Genomic DNA, 16,105 nt, shown 5'->3' on the forward strand with positions numbered 1-16,105 from the left:
GTTCAAGTTCATCGAAGATTCATGAACAAACTCCAAAGCCCTTGAATCCAAGATCAAAATCAAGTTCAAGTTAAAGTCGAATTCAAGATCAAGCTCAAGAGCCCTTGAATTTATATTTGAAAATAAGAATTCAGAGGAATCATAGAGATTGTAACACTCGGACTTTAAATCAATAAAACAATTGTTGCATAATTTTCCGTTCTTGATTATTATTTTCTTGACGCGAATTTTACTGTCTACAATGGAAAGAGTGATGAAGTTGGGAGCAGAAAGTCCAGTGGTAATTTTCACCAAGAGTAGTTGTTGCATGTCTCACAACATTGAAACCCTACAGTTTACGAGCTTGATGAACTTCCAAATGGGATGGAAATAGAGAACGCTTTGGTTAAATTAGGGTGTAAGCCTAGTGTGCCAACTGTGTTCGGAATTAGTTGGTGGTTCTAATGAGATAATGAGCCTTAATTTGAGGGGCAATAAGCTCAAGCAATTGCTTATAAGGGCTAATGCAATTTGGGTATAACACTATTATATATACTTTCTGTATTTTGTAAACTGATATTTAGTAATAATATATAAACACCTTTATGTTATACATATTTTGTGCTTAGTTTCTTCTTGTGTACTGTGATTTTCTAGACTCAAATTATAACAAGTTACACTAAAGTAATTATAAATATTACTACTACACAAATTTCAATGGCAATAAAAATACGTCACATTAACATAGAGTGATAAAACTTTTACCAGCAGTTTGAAGTTGACCCAAGTAAAATCTCATATTAAAACTCAATCGATAAGAAAGCTTTCAACTCAACTTTGTGCTAAGGGATTCTAGTGTCCTTAATTCATATCCAAAATAATTCCCACACTAAAGAATTGACCTTAACACCTAAGAAAAATTAAGAATCACTCGGTACGATCTTATTCACAAATGAAGAATGATTCGAGTCTTAACCTGGAAATTTTTGAGGTGATACATCTCCATATTCGAATGTTCGACACCTTGAGTTAAGGTCTTGCAAAACAAGATGTTTCTAGAAAAATAAGTTTCGTCGATGTCTGTGTATAAATTCCGTTGAAGAAAAAAGCATCTCAATACGGATTTTTCCATTCTAGTTTGAGCTGGAGTTCAAACCCTCTAATAAAAAACTAAGAGATTCTATAATCTATAAAGGAAGGCAGTGTATAATTAGCACTAAGTGAACTCTATTCGTTGTGCTTCTTATCTACCAAGTAATAAGAGTGTCTCTTATTCTGTCTTGTCTATTGTTAATTATCAACCTCAATATTTGATTATTAATGTTTAGCTTGCTAAGGCCGAAGTTCAATTGCGTGTGTGAAACATTATTTTTCAAAATGGCCAATGATTGGATCCATTTGATAAATTGTTCTTTCAAAATAGAGCATTAAGGACTGATGATGAGATGAATAAAAAGGAAGCTTCTTTGTATAGCATGTTTTGATTTCTTCTAAGCCATTTTTATTCTTATTTTTTCTTTTTGTTTAATTTTATGTTTATATTCAACCTTTAGAAGTAGATTAATTCGAAATTCAACAAGATCTTCTATGTTTTTATATTTTATAAATATATCTAAATATTCAAATTTCAGAAGAGATTAGTTTGTACTATGTATATTTAATTTTTAATGACGAAAGTGGACAAGTTTACTAGTTAGACATCAAATTTAAACTCATTTATAATAATCTCATGGGATAACCTAAACATATCAATGTTCTATTACACTTAATTTCCGTATAACTATATTTTTGAAGAACAAAACGCAGGGGCACAAATTAAATATCTGTAATATAGGAGACTATTTGTGCAAACATTTAAAGAATTTATATTTAGAAAATCCAAATAAGAAATTTGGTCAAACTGTGACTTACACACTAAACTCAAATGATAAAATCCTACAATTCACAAAGCTTTTTTCTTCTCTCAATAAAGTTCTTTAGTTGATTAACAACGAAAACAAATTTCACTCCTATGGATTCTGGAAACTCTTTTGCTAATGTTAACACCGCTCAAATTTCATTGAATCATGGAGAAAACTTTGGTATCTATGTCTTCATTGTTTGTTCTAATTTGAGAAGATTTAGCTTGTATAGATTATTTATATAAATTTTTAAAACTTTATTGATGTAATTAGTGATTATTGAGTTTTCTTGATGGTTGTCAGGTGTAGTTGGTACAAAGTTAATCCGTGTGAACATTGGGGAGGTAAAAGTATATATTTTTTTATTAATCTTTAGCCTAAACCTAAAGCATGTATTTTTCATAGCATGATTTACAAAGTTTAGTTTAACATGTATGGTATTCTGCTATTGCAACAAGCTGGAGTTTTGAATTTCATATGAAAAAAAAGAAAAAAAATTGCTTGGCTTCCTTGTTATGTATTTTGGGTTGATACGTCAATAATTAATTGATGGACAAGTATTCAAGGATGAAATAAAAGACTCAAACTATACAAAAATTAATTGACGCTCTAATGATAAAATAAACGTATGCTCTTGATAAGTTACTTTTTTTTATGTTTCATGAGATAAATAAGGCATTGTTATCAATTTATGTGACACGTCAGAGTTTTATTTGTGTTTTGTTCAATCATGACTATATATTCCTTTTATTTGCGTAGGCTAGATCATGACCCTTCTATCATAACATCTTCTAGTGCATTCAATTCTTGTTTTTCCTTGAACTCGAAACATATTTTTCATCTTTTGCATTTTAACGAATTACTTAAAGGATTTGAAGTTAAGAAGGAAGGTGAATAACCTGTGTAGATTCGTGAAGAAAAAACAATGAATAATGAGAGAATTATTATGGGTCTCATAGCTCCATTTCTTAAAATATAAAAGTCAAATGTAACTAAAAAAATATTTATATCATACCATAATCAAACTTCTTTTTTTAAATTTTTTCTTGAATTGAAGTTCCTGTCTTGTGCTGTTTTTTGTTTGACTTTACTAAATGATACATACCTATTATCTATTACGCAGGACATTGTATTTAAGATAATGGATTTCTTACAACAAGAAGAAATGGAAATTTCTATTCAATCTGTAACTGGAGAAGTATGTAGTGTCTCCTTCGAAGAGATGGGTGGTGACATTGTGACATATGAGGTGTGTATATGTTTTAGCTTTAACACACTTACCTTTTTCCTCTCTTTATGTTGAGGCATGTGTGATATCTTTGACCTAGTTTCTTGCCATATTGACCTCAAATGTGTGATGAATATTGGCTAGAGGTCCAAGGTTAGACCATGAATCTCACAAAAAATTTGAACTCCCTGAGTTGATGTTCCATTTAATGCTATCATTTACTTTATACCTGGCCCATATGAGATTTTTCCATGCTTGAGAATTTCCTTTTAACCATTTTTTTGGACAATGTGTTTTCTGGATTAGTATTTAGCTTGAATGAATTCAACCCAAATAGAATATGTTTTCCTCAATCTCCACCATATCTTTATGGCAAGTGTGTAGTGATGTCTTGGAGGATTCAAAAAGGCCCACTCCACCTTCATATTTAGGGAAACAAAGTTTATCCCAAACACCTCAGTGATACTTCTTTTTTTCAGTAGGAGATCCCCAAAAATATCTAGCAATGTGTTTCTCAACAAGATCAATGAATCTTTTGGGAGGGTTAAGAGCAGTGAGGGTGCATGTTGCAAAAGACTAAAGAACACTCTTTATGAGAACCATCCTTCCACTATATGAAAGCATTTTTCCTTTCCAACTATTCATTCTTTTGACTACTTGAGTCATTGTGTTATCAAAGTAAGCAATTAGTTTTCTTCCTACATAAATAAGACACCCTAGGTAAGTAAGAGGATATGGTTTATCAATGAAGCTAGTGTAATTTCATAGCCTGTTAATACAATAAGGACTCGTTTTAGAGAAAGTGAGGAAAATTTTTTTGTCCTTACTTACCAATTACCCTGATGCTTTCTCATAGTTTTTGATTTGTTTCATAATCATCTTGACAGTATGTGATTTTCTACTGCTAAAGATGACGATGCTATAAACATATGATAAATGATTGATTTGGTGCCTCTATTATTCATTGAGAATGGTATGAAATCTTCCTTGTCATTCAGAGTGATGAGGGATCTTCAGAGAACATCAGCTGCAAGAATAAATAAAGAGGGGAGAGATGGGGGTCTCCTTATTTGTGCCCTTGAGATGAAGAGAAAAAACTATGCCAAGTACCATTAATAATTATTGAGTAAAAATTATTGGAGATAATTCTCTTAATCATATTAATCCAAAAAAGTATTGAAGCCAAATTTGTCCAGAACCTCCCTTGTTAGGTTTGGCAATATCATGTAATAAGTCTGTTAGGAACAAAACTACTTTGATTCTTAGTGATAATCCTAGACAATATAGGGTTAAGCCTCTGGAGAAGAGATGATCTTGTTGGTGTAGTTATTGAGACTGATAGGCCTGAAATCACTAAATCTGGAAGGAGAGTCAATTTTAGGAATTGGAGCTAGGCAAGTATGAGTATAATACTTAGTGAGCTCCTTTCCTTTAAAATATTCTGAAAAGAAATTCACAATGTCATTTTTGATAATATCCCAATAAGTCTGATAGAAACATCCATTGAAGCCATAAGGACTGGTACAACTATCATTGCTCATAATGAACACTACCTCCTGGACCTCTTTTTCATATGGAATCTTGTCAACAACTCATTATCATCATCGGTGATAATCTTTGGTGTACAATTAATAATACATCTATTTCTAGTGGTTTGATGGAGGTTGAGGAAACTCTTGAAATGTTTAATGGAAACTCTTGCAATTTTGACAATCAGTTAGATCGGGTGCCAATTATGAAGTATAAGGTTGTCAGTAGAATGAAAGGAACGATGTGTTTTGTTGATTGTAGACTAAGTATATATTGATTCTATACGACTACTACAACCAAGAGATAAACTAAGAAAAAAGTAAGACTTATCTATAACCTAAATACAAAGAGGAAGTTACAACAGAGTCCTAAAGAGCAGACACTACTAACTCTAATCCGCTATTATGCCCTCATAAGTTGGTGGTGTCAACAACATCCAACTTGTAAAATTACTGCACAAAAGAAGCTTTGGGAAGAGGTTTTGTAAGTATGTAAGCCACTTGATCAACTGAGTGAAGATGGTGAACTTCAATATCCTTGTTGTGAGTTTTCTCTCAAACAAAGTGAAAATCAATGGCGACATGCTTCATCCTACTATGGAAAAACGGATTGGAATAAATGTAAGTAGTGCTGATGTTGTCACAGAAAACCTATGGAACTCCTTTAAGTAAAAGAAAAGTTCATGAAGAAGATTTGTGAGCCAATTGGTTTCTACAACAACAACAGCCATAACCCTATACTCAACTTCTGTATAGGGTCGAGTCACAAAGCATTGTTTCTTGAAGGACCAGGAAATTGGTGTGTTGCTAAGGAAAGTAACATAGCCAGAGGTAGAAGTGCAATCATTTGGATCACCAACCCAATTTGAATTAGAATAAATTACCAAATAAGAAGAGGGAGCTTTGACAATTTGTATTCCATATTGGCAGGTGTGACGAAGATAATGAAGTAATCACTTGACTACTTTCCAGTGAGATTGGCATGGATTGTGCATAAATTGAGAGAGGTTGCTAACTTTGAAGACAATATCAGGACATGTAAAGGAAAAATTGCAACTTTTGAAATACCCACCTATAAAGAGTACCATCAACCGGAGGGATCATTTAGTGAAGCTATCAAAATGGTAGTTGAAGTCATAGACGTAAGAGCTCCTTTACTGCCTAGCATGCCAACATCGTGTAAAAGATCAATAATATACTTGTGCTGGGACAAAACAAGACCAACAGTAGAAAAGATAACCTCATCACCCAAAAAAAAATGGAGTTGTCCAAGGTCTTTTAAGGAGAAATGAGTGGAAAAACCATCTAGTGTATGAAAAACCCCACGAATCTGATTTCGAGTGATGATTATATCATCCACATAGATAAGAACATAAACGTTGAATCCAAAATTATGCAAAATAAATAAAGAAGAATCAAATTGGGACTCGACAAACCCAACAATTAGCAAATAATTTTTGAGCTCATTGTACCAAGCTCGGGGACCTATTTCAAGCAATAGATTGGTTTATTCAACTTGTAGCTATGGGTGGAGAGACTTTGATCTTCAAATCCTTATGGTTGTATTATATAAACTTCTTCCTCAAGGCGTCCTTGTAAGAATGCGTTGTTGACATCAATTTGATGGATTGGCCAGTTGTACTACGTCTCAATGGTAAATACAAACTGAACAATAACTCGTTTGGCTACCTGGCTGATGGTGGAATAGAAGTTTAAGCCTGGACTCTTGTAAATCCATTTGCTATAAGTCGAGCTTTATACTTGTCAATGGAACCATCAGATTTATGTTTTATATAAAACAACCACTTGCACTCAACCACATTCTTTGAAGGAGCAACTGAAACCAAATCCCATGTCCAATTCCTAACAAGTGCATCAAATTCAGCATGCATGGATTTTCATATGTATGAGGAACAAAGGATGAGAAGAGTTGGCCACTGGCACTAAACTATTTGGATTTATGGCTATTTATTTTGAACTGTGTGACCATGTGATGAATTGAAGTGGTCGCCACAGGTGAAGGAACAAATGTATTCAAAGCAAGTGCAGGTTAGAAAGGGTAATTGTCAAATGACAGAGAAGGTAGGTTAGGGGTGGTATATGGGAATGGAGTGGTAACACTGAGGTACTTAGTTGTTGGCGATCTTTGTGTTGATAGGTGATTAATGGTCTGGCTGATGGTGGGGGTTGAGTATTATTTGATGGTGGTGTAACGGTGGGTGAAAATGAAGGAGAGGATAGAGTCTGAGAATTACTTGATGTAATAGAGACATCTTTTGATCCAACAGGTGTTGAGTATGGTAGTGGAGAGTGCATGACCAGAGCATCTGGGAGTGGATGAAAATAAGCTAAACTTGATGGTTTATTAGTCACATGTAGATCATCAGAACAAATTTTCCAAGCGATAGCATTGCTTTGTTGAATTTAGATTGGAAAAAATATCATGAAAATGATAGGTGTCTTCCAAAAACTGATCAACATCCCTGGATAAGTACAATTTATTTTTGATGAGATCAAAACATTGGTGGCAGTAATATTTATTAGAAAATCCTAAATATACACAAGGACTAGATTTTGGCTCTATCTTATTTTTGGCATATGGTTTAAGCCACGGGTAATATAAAGAATCAAAATTTCTTTGGGGTTCATACTTTGGAGCCTCTTGAAATAAAATTTCATAGGGGCATTTATTTTGTAAGTTTGGAGTGGTTAGATATTTTATAAGTTAGACTTCTTGGTGACATGCAACCAAAAAGATGAGGGCAAAGAGGCTTGATGCAACAAGGTTTTGGCAGTCTCAACAACATGTTGTGTTTGTGTTCAACTTATGCCACTCTTTGAAGCATTTATGGAGGTGTCATGAAGTATTCAATACCATGGGTTTTCAAATGTGAAGATAAACCTTGAAACTCACCACTATCGTCAATATAGAAAGACATAATTTTGGTTTGAAACCGATGCTCAAGGGATGTAAAGTTTGAAAGAAGAACTTCCTTTTTTTGATTTTATAGTGAACAACCACATATATTTTGAGTACTGGTCAACAGATAAGGCATAATATCTCTTGTTATCAATTGATAAAACAGGAGATGGACCTATAAATAAGTATAAATTATTTGCAATGGTCATTGACTTTGTAATGAATTTTCAGAAAAAAGGTAACCTGTGCATTTTATTAGAATAGCATAAATTACAAAGGAAGCGGTTCTAGAGTGTAAAGCTGGAAGAGAAAACTGATGTAAAAATGTGTTTAAAGTATGATGATTAGGATGGCCTAAACTCCGGTGACACATGTGTAGAGGAACAACATCATTGTATTGAGGGGAATGATATGCACTGCCTGGTGGCCACTCATATAGCCCATTTCCATTCTGCCCGCGAAACAGAGGTGCCCCCGTACTCATATCTTTCACAAAATAAGAAAAAGGAAAAATTCAATGGACGTATGGTTATCGCGGCAAAATTTGGAAACAAAAAGAAGATTATTTTTTTATAAAATGAGAGCATAGCGTATTGAGAAGCTTCAATTGCTTACTCGATACACTTAAGTTAGTGTTACCGGTATGAGATATTGAAATGGTGTTACCTTCCCCCATTGCTATCTCCTCTAGACCATGGTAGGTGTGCACATCAATGGAGTTTTACGAATTAGATGCCATATGATGAGTGTGCTTGTATCAACAATCCAAGGATCCTGTTGAGTTGGAGAGTGAGCAACATAGTTTGCCCGGGCTTGTAGGTGATTATGATCTGCAAACCTTAGCAGAATGACCAGGACGGTCACACAACTAGCACTTCAAAATGTTGTTGGTTATTTTTACCACTACCCCATGGTTGGGCACACCATGACTGGTTGGTGTTGGGGGAATTTCCATTTGGACACCTGTTAGAGGTGTTACCTTGGCGATGATGCATGTTCGTTTGTCGTGCAATAGCAATAGTAATTAATGTTGAGAGTGGCTTCTTTATTTCTTTATGCTTGATGAAAAGTTCACGGTCAAGTAACTTTTCATAATGTTCTGGATAAGAGATAGTAGAATCTCTTGCACGGATAATAGCAGATATTTCATGGAATTCAGGTCCCAGTCCAGTGAGGATTTTGACAATCAGTTCCTCATTGGACATAGGAGCTCCAGCAGTGGCAAGTTCATCATAGAGAGATCGAACTTGGTGTAGATAATCAATGACACAAAGGGTTTCTTTTGAGAGGTGAGCCAGAATATTTTGGGCCATTTTGATGGGAAGGAGGGTTTCTCGACAGAATTTTACTCGTGAGAGTTAATTATTGGCTTTTGATACCATATGAAGTATAAACCTGCCGTAGAATGAAAGGAACTACGTGTTTTATTGATTGTAGACTAAGTATATATAGATTATATACATCTTCTACAGCCTGGAGATAAAATAAGAAAAAGGTAAGACTTATCTATAACCGAAATACCAGGAGGAAGTTACAATAGAGTCCTAAATAGCAGGCACTACTAAATCTGATCCGTTATTACGAATCACGTCGTGTGAAAATCTTATTTTAGTTTTTTGACTCCTAGTCCTTTTTTATGTTTGGAGTGTTTTTTTTCATAAGTATTTTGAATGTACATGAAGTGAGATGAAACATAATAAAAACTTTAACAGACGATGTTAAGCCCATATTGCATCAAATTGTCTTAGTTAAGGCTTCATTTTCCCTAATTTTTCTCTTTCTATTGTGATGACAAATGTTTTTCTTCCTTTATATGCAACCTGCTGGAATTTTCATTTGAGATATCAATTAGTATTAATTAGCTGATAAATTTTGGATGTAATTGATCATGTAGCTCTATGAAGGATTACCTTGTGATTTTGTTTTTTAGACATAGAAAAAATGTGAGCAGCTAATAGTTTTTATTACTGAACTTATTCGGAATGAATTGTCATATTAATTGTCAATTGATTTAGCTTGTTTTGGTGGCTCTACCTTATATATTGTGTACAAGTAGTCGGATGTACATCTATTGAAAATGTTGTGAAGTTTCTTATGGTTATTAATGCTTAAATTTGATAAAGGTGATAACCGAGTATATACTTATTTAGCATTTCTCATCAAGCATGTCTTTTATTCTTTATATGCAGAGTCGATTTCACATCATCTCATTAATAAAGTCATTCATAGTGGTAGAAAGTAGTAGAATATGTGGTCTTCACGTGTTACTGTCTAGGCCAGATCATAGTGTTATCGGCGGTTACGTTTTTGGAATGCGCATGGCTGCTACTCCAGTAGAGGTGTTGTACTTCTAACTATCTCTATCCTTGGGTTCATGTTCTTTTCTTCTGCTTTTGGATTGACTAGTAGTGCATGACTCGAAATTCAGTGGATAATGGTCCCACCCCTTTATTACTAATGGTTTTCAATTCACTACCAGGTGGTTGCGAGATTCATTCCCGAAAATGAAGAGCCCGGTTATGATGACGCTTTCAAGGGTTATGATGACGCTCCCATGTTGATAACATAAAATGAAAAAAAGTACAAGCCTGTTCGAATGACTTTTTATAAATATTGGTAAAGGTTTTAAATACTCAAATTCAACTAAAATTGTCACTAACTTGGAACAAATTCTTACAAACTATTACATGTCATGGAAAAACAAGCAACGTATTAGGATATGTGGAACATAAATTAGGTTGCTGTCTATTACTTTTATCTTCTTATGATGGATTATGTGATATCACTGAGCTGGCTAATTTTATCTTCTTCCAGTTTATTATATTGTGTGATATTAGTTAATTGTCATTAGATCTAATGTCGTTGTAAGCTTTAAAAATATTTACAAAAAGTGTTAATTGCCTCTAAAAATACATATTTAGCGATAATATTAAGAAATAACAAAAATAATTACCCAAAAATATTGTCATGAAGTAGTATCATTGGTTTTGCTAACTAAATGATAAAAATAAGTCATGATGCCTATTATATGGTGTAATGATCAAGAATATTTTTACTTATTTGTTTAGAGAGATATATTTAGTTTGTCAAGTTTTTCCACATCCATAGATACACCCCACCTTTTTAGCCCCTTACATATATAGCTTTATTCAAGTTAAAGATTTTTCAAACCATCTCATCCTTCAACATATATTTGTATAAAACAAAACATATTTTTCCTTTCCCTCCAAATCATCATCAAGAAAGCACTAGCAATATATATATTACAGTTTATTGAACAATTAAAGTTTTTGAATATGGAAAGAGTGGTAATTTTTATCAAGAGTAGTTATTGCATGTCTTACAATATCAAAACCCTAATTCGTAACTTTGGTGCAAACCCTACTGTTTATGAGCTTGAGGAATTTCCAAATGGGATGGAAACTGAGAAAGCATTAGTTGAATTAGGGTGTAGGCCTAGTGTGCCCCCATTGTTCATTGGGAAGGAATTAGTTAACTTTTTTAGTAATTATATAAATATAAACCTTTATGTTATACATATTTTGTGCTTTGTTTCTTCTTGTGTACTGTGATTTTCTATTTCAAATTACACGAAAGTAATTATTTAACAATAACTATGTAATATAGGTATAATCGTGTACAATTTGGTATAAACATATGTGTTCAACAATACTATTTTCTTTCACCCAACTAGCAACTTGGTTCCATCTACACGAGACCACGTGCCATATAGTAGTTTTTTTTTAATTAATCACATCAACCATGATATACTCTCGTGAAGGTGTTTGAGGGTTTGACATCGGCTTCTACCTTGTATATTTATGTAATAATTAAACTTGTGGGGGGCATTAACTAAAACCTCCAACGAATTAACGAGCTCATAGCTTACACACACCCAAAATTAGAGGGTTAGAGCATACACCAATTGACTTCGTTCAAAATTGGAACTATTATATATATATATAGAATTATGCCTAAATTTTATTATATTATATCATTATATCCATTGTTAGATAACGATAAAAAGTTTCCACATTGTGTAATGATAGAATTGGTGTAATTGAGTTGTTACCTTTTTGTCATTCTTTAAAACTTATTATATTTAGTAATTCTATTTTAGCTTTTATCCTTTATACCTTTTTAAAGTAGTTCTATCCCGTATTTACTTTTCTTGTTTATCCTTCTAATTATTAATGTGTGATATTATACAATAATGAAAAATGATAAAATGTATTTAAGTGTTATATTAATTCAAATAATAATATAATATGCATGATATATACATACAATACAATACAATACAATACAATACAATACAATACAGTACAGTACAATACAATACAATACATTACATTACATTACATTACAGAACAACCATCTAAACAAAGTGTTAATGATACTTGGCCCCATTTATTTTGTTGAATGGAAAATAGGGGATTTGTTTTTATAACTTACCAATTTGATGTGCAAAAATTAAATATCATACCAAAATAGAAGCACTTTGGTAAACAAATTGAATTTTTTAAAGACAAATTTTGAACATATGATTCAAAATATATGATCAAACTCTAGCTTAAAGAAAAAATCTAAACTCTGACCTCTGATTGGTTCATGTGTGCCATCAATGTTATTAAATATATTGTGTGAAGAGGTTTATGTGATTGACCAAGACATGTCATTTTAAATACTTGATAACTATTGATTGGTCATTATTTTGAATGAGAACTACCACCTTATTTGAATACATGACATCATTCTGTTGGTCTTGAATTTGACTGGGATGACAAGTGTTATATTGATATCTGATGAAAATTTGGACCTCAAGATCGAATGAATCTTGAATTTGAATCTAATTAATGAACTTATTTAATTGTGTATTCCGAATTAAATTAGTTGTTGAATCCAAATGATCATGAATTTAATTCATATTTTTGTATGAATTAAATTAAAATTTATGTACCTACATACATATAAAAAACAACAATTTATAATTTCTTCTTTTAATCTTTTGGGTTAAGCAAAGATTTTATATTAGAAAATTAAAAAGTGTTTAGTATAGAAGTAGATTGAGCATCCCCATATTCAAATGTTCGGTCGTGGTATGACCTTGAGTTAAGGTTTTGCAACACAAGATTCTCCTAGAAATATAAGTTTCGTCGATGTCTGTTTTTAGCGCTTGTTTGACACAGTGGAGGAACTTCCCAAGAAGTAGGAGCATCATGGATGTTCTTTAATGTCATTCTTCAATCAGTTTTTGACTTCATTAGGAAGAGTCAAAGTATGCTTAAAGAAGGAATATTTCCTTTGTTTTTCACCCATATTAGCAAGGTACTCTGCCAAGCCATTTACTTCTCTATAGCAATGTCGGAACTTATAATTACCATTCCATTTCAGAGAATTAATTTGGCCAATACGATAAACGATATACAGTTGACATTGGAGTGATCATTGATCATGTTAAAAATGATCATGTAGTAAGATTCTATGTCAACATTCGTGTATCCGTTAGTGATGCGCCATTGCATTCCTGTTAGTATAGAGTTGGATTCAAAAATATTATTAGTAGTCTCCAAAGTAGTCTGAGTAGGGCATGATCCTTGAGAATGCCTCCTCCACTTGCACTACCTAGGTTTCCTTTGTTTCATCCATCGATGTTCAATTTAAATATGCTATTTGATGTTAATCTTGTATTTGAGTTTTTCAATTTATATTAGTGTTGCTCCATTGTTGATTGTAATTTACTTTTGGGAACTGACAAATGAGAAATATTTTGATCTAAAGGATAACATAATCGATAATATAACTTGGAAAGCTTTTGATCGATGTCCTCATACTTATGACTACATCTGGATTTCCAAATTTCCTAACAAATGAATAAAGGAAGGTAGTGTATTAGCACTGAGTGAACTCTATTCTTTGTGTTGCTTATCCACCAAGTAATAAGAGTGTCTCTTATTCTGCTTTGTGTATTGTTAATGCCACAAGAATTTGAGAAGAAATTTCATACTGAATTAGCACGTTGTCCTTGTTTGAAGAGGTGTTCCACATTCTCTATGCATCCTTGCTAATAACAGATGCACTTTGAAGGTCCATGAACTTTGAATCTTTGTAGAGAGTCGTCATTTGATAGTTTGTTGGACAATAACCTGAGCATGAAAAAGGAAATCTCGTGAGGAACCTATTTTTGCCAAGTTCTAACAACAATAAGAGTAGTAGTATTACTATCAGTACTTGCCATGTAGATTTAGTAGTGAAAAAATCATTTTGATTTGGAGTCCAAATATGCATGTCATTATTGTGTCTCATATTGTCAATGGTAGTAATTTGACTAAGAAAATAAGTTGACAGAATACTATTAAGCTTAGAAAATTCCAACCATCATTAGAGATAAAATCAAGCACCTTAACCTTTTTAGAATGTTAAGTGTCATCAAAATGATGAGCAACCCTGCTAAAATCAATATTAGATTAATAACACCAAAGTTCAATTGCATGTCTCGAAAGTTATTTTTCAAAATGACCAATGATTGAATTCATTTGATAAATTGTTCTTTCAAAATAGAATGTTAAAGACCGATCATGAGATGAATCAAAGGGAACCTTCTTTATATAGTATGTTTTGATTTCTTCTAATCTATTTTCTTATTGTCATTTTTTTTCTTTTTGCTTAATATTTATGTTTTTTAATATCAAATATTAGAAGTATGTTAATTCTTCTATGCTATTTTCTTATTGTATTTTGTATATTTAATTTTTAATGTCGCGCAAAGAGCGGAAAAGTTTACAAGTTAGACATAAAACTTAAACTCATTTATAATAATCTCATGTAATAACCTAAACATATCAATGTTCTATTACACTTAATTCTTGTATGACTATTTTTGAAGAACAAAAAGTATAGGCAAAAAATAAATATCAGTAATATAAGGGACTATTTGTGCAAACATTTAAAAAAATTATATTTAGACACTCCAATTAAACTATTGGTCAAAATGTAACTTCAATACTAAACTCAAATGACAAAATCCTAAAATTCACAAAACTTTCCTCTCAAAAAAGTTCTTTAGTTGACCAATAATTTTTCTCTTCTAAGGATTCCCAAATGTCTTCTGCTGCTGATGTTAACACTGCTCAAATTTCGTTGAATCATGGAAAAAACTTTGGTATCTATGTCTTCATTGTTTCTTATAATTTGGGAAAGATTTACTTAAATACATTTTTTATATAATTTTTTAAAACTTTATTACTGTAGTTAGTGATTATTGAGTTTTCTTGATGGCTGTCAGGTGTAGTTGGTACAAAGTTAATCCGTGTGAACATTGGGGAGGTAAAATATATATTTTCCATAGCATGATTTACAAATCTTAGATTAACCTATATGTATTTTGTTGTTTTGTAACAAGCCTGAGTTTTGAATTTTATATGAGAGAAAAAGGAAGAAAATAATTTATTTTTTTGTTGGCTTCCTTGTTATGTATTTTGGGTTGATACATCAATAATCAATTGATGAAAAAGTATTCAAGGATGAAATAAAAGACCCAAACTACAAAAATTAATTGACTCTCTAATGATAAAATAAACTTATGTTTTTGATAAGTTACTTTTTTGTATTTCTTGAGATAAAAAGGCATTGTTATCAATTCATGTGACACATCAGAGTCTTATTTGTGTGTTTCGTTCAATAATCACTATTTTCCCCTTTTATTTGCATAGGCAAGATCCTGACCCTTCTATCATAACGTTTACTTCTAGTGCATTCAATTCTTGGTTTACCGTTGCCTTGAAACTTATACTGTTTTTCATCTCCAACATTTTAACAAATTACTTGGAGGATTTGAAGTTAAGGAGGAAGGTTAATAACTTGTGTAAATGGTGAATAAAAATTAAAGCAACTAATAATGAGAGAATTATTATGGGGCTCATAGCTCCATTTCTTAAAATATAAAAGTTTAATGTAACTAAAAAATAATATTTATATCATACCCATAATCAAACTTCTTTTTTAAAAAATTTCTTGAACAAAAGTTCTTGTCATGTAAATTTTTTGTTTGACTTTACTAAATGATATGGACCTATTATCTATTACGCAGGACATTGTATTTAAGATAATGGATTTCTCACAACAAGAAGAAATGAAAATTTCTATTAAACTGACCGGAGAAGTATGTAGTGTCACACTACAAGAAGAGTCTGAAATGGATAGTAAGATTTCGACATATGAGGTGTGTATACGTTTTAGCTTAAACACACTTACCTATGTTTGGTTAATTTATGACTCTATGTATATGTTGTTGTCTTCATACTAGATTTATTGGTTATGTGACCTATAAATTTGACTTTTTTTAACTTCTAATTTTCAAATCAAAGTTTGATTTAAAGAGAAATCATCAAAAACACACTTGAAGTATTGTTGCTTTTACGATTATGAGTTTCTTGGTTGAACTATCAAGTGTTTGCCTTTTCTACCTACTATCACCAATTATGTATGCCACAAGTGTAGAAATCTCACGTTAAGTTTAGAGAAATCAAGGATTGTATTAATAAATAAA

The 16,105-nt window shown here is 32.1% G+C and overlaps 1 pseudogene; it reads left to right on the forward strand.

The window, feature by feature from the left end:
• The first annotated feature begins 241 nt into the window (after positions 1-241).
• LOC125829607 (monothiol glutaredoxin-S1-like) lies at positions 242-520 on the forward strand (annotated as a pseudogene).
• The last annotated feature ends 15,585 nt before the right edge of the window (positions 521-16,105 follow it).

Source organism: Solanum verrucosum, unplaced genomic scaffold, assembly GCF_900185275.1.
Source record: "Solanum verrucosum unplaced genomic scaffold, falcon-dt-bn FXZP01000031.1, whole genome shotgun sequence".
Lineage (NCBI taxonomy): Eukaryota > Viridiplantae > Streptophyta > Magnoliopsida > Solanales > Solanaceae > Solanum > Solanum verrucosum.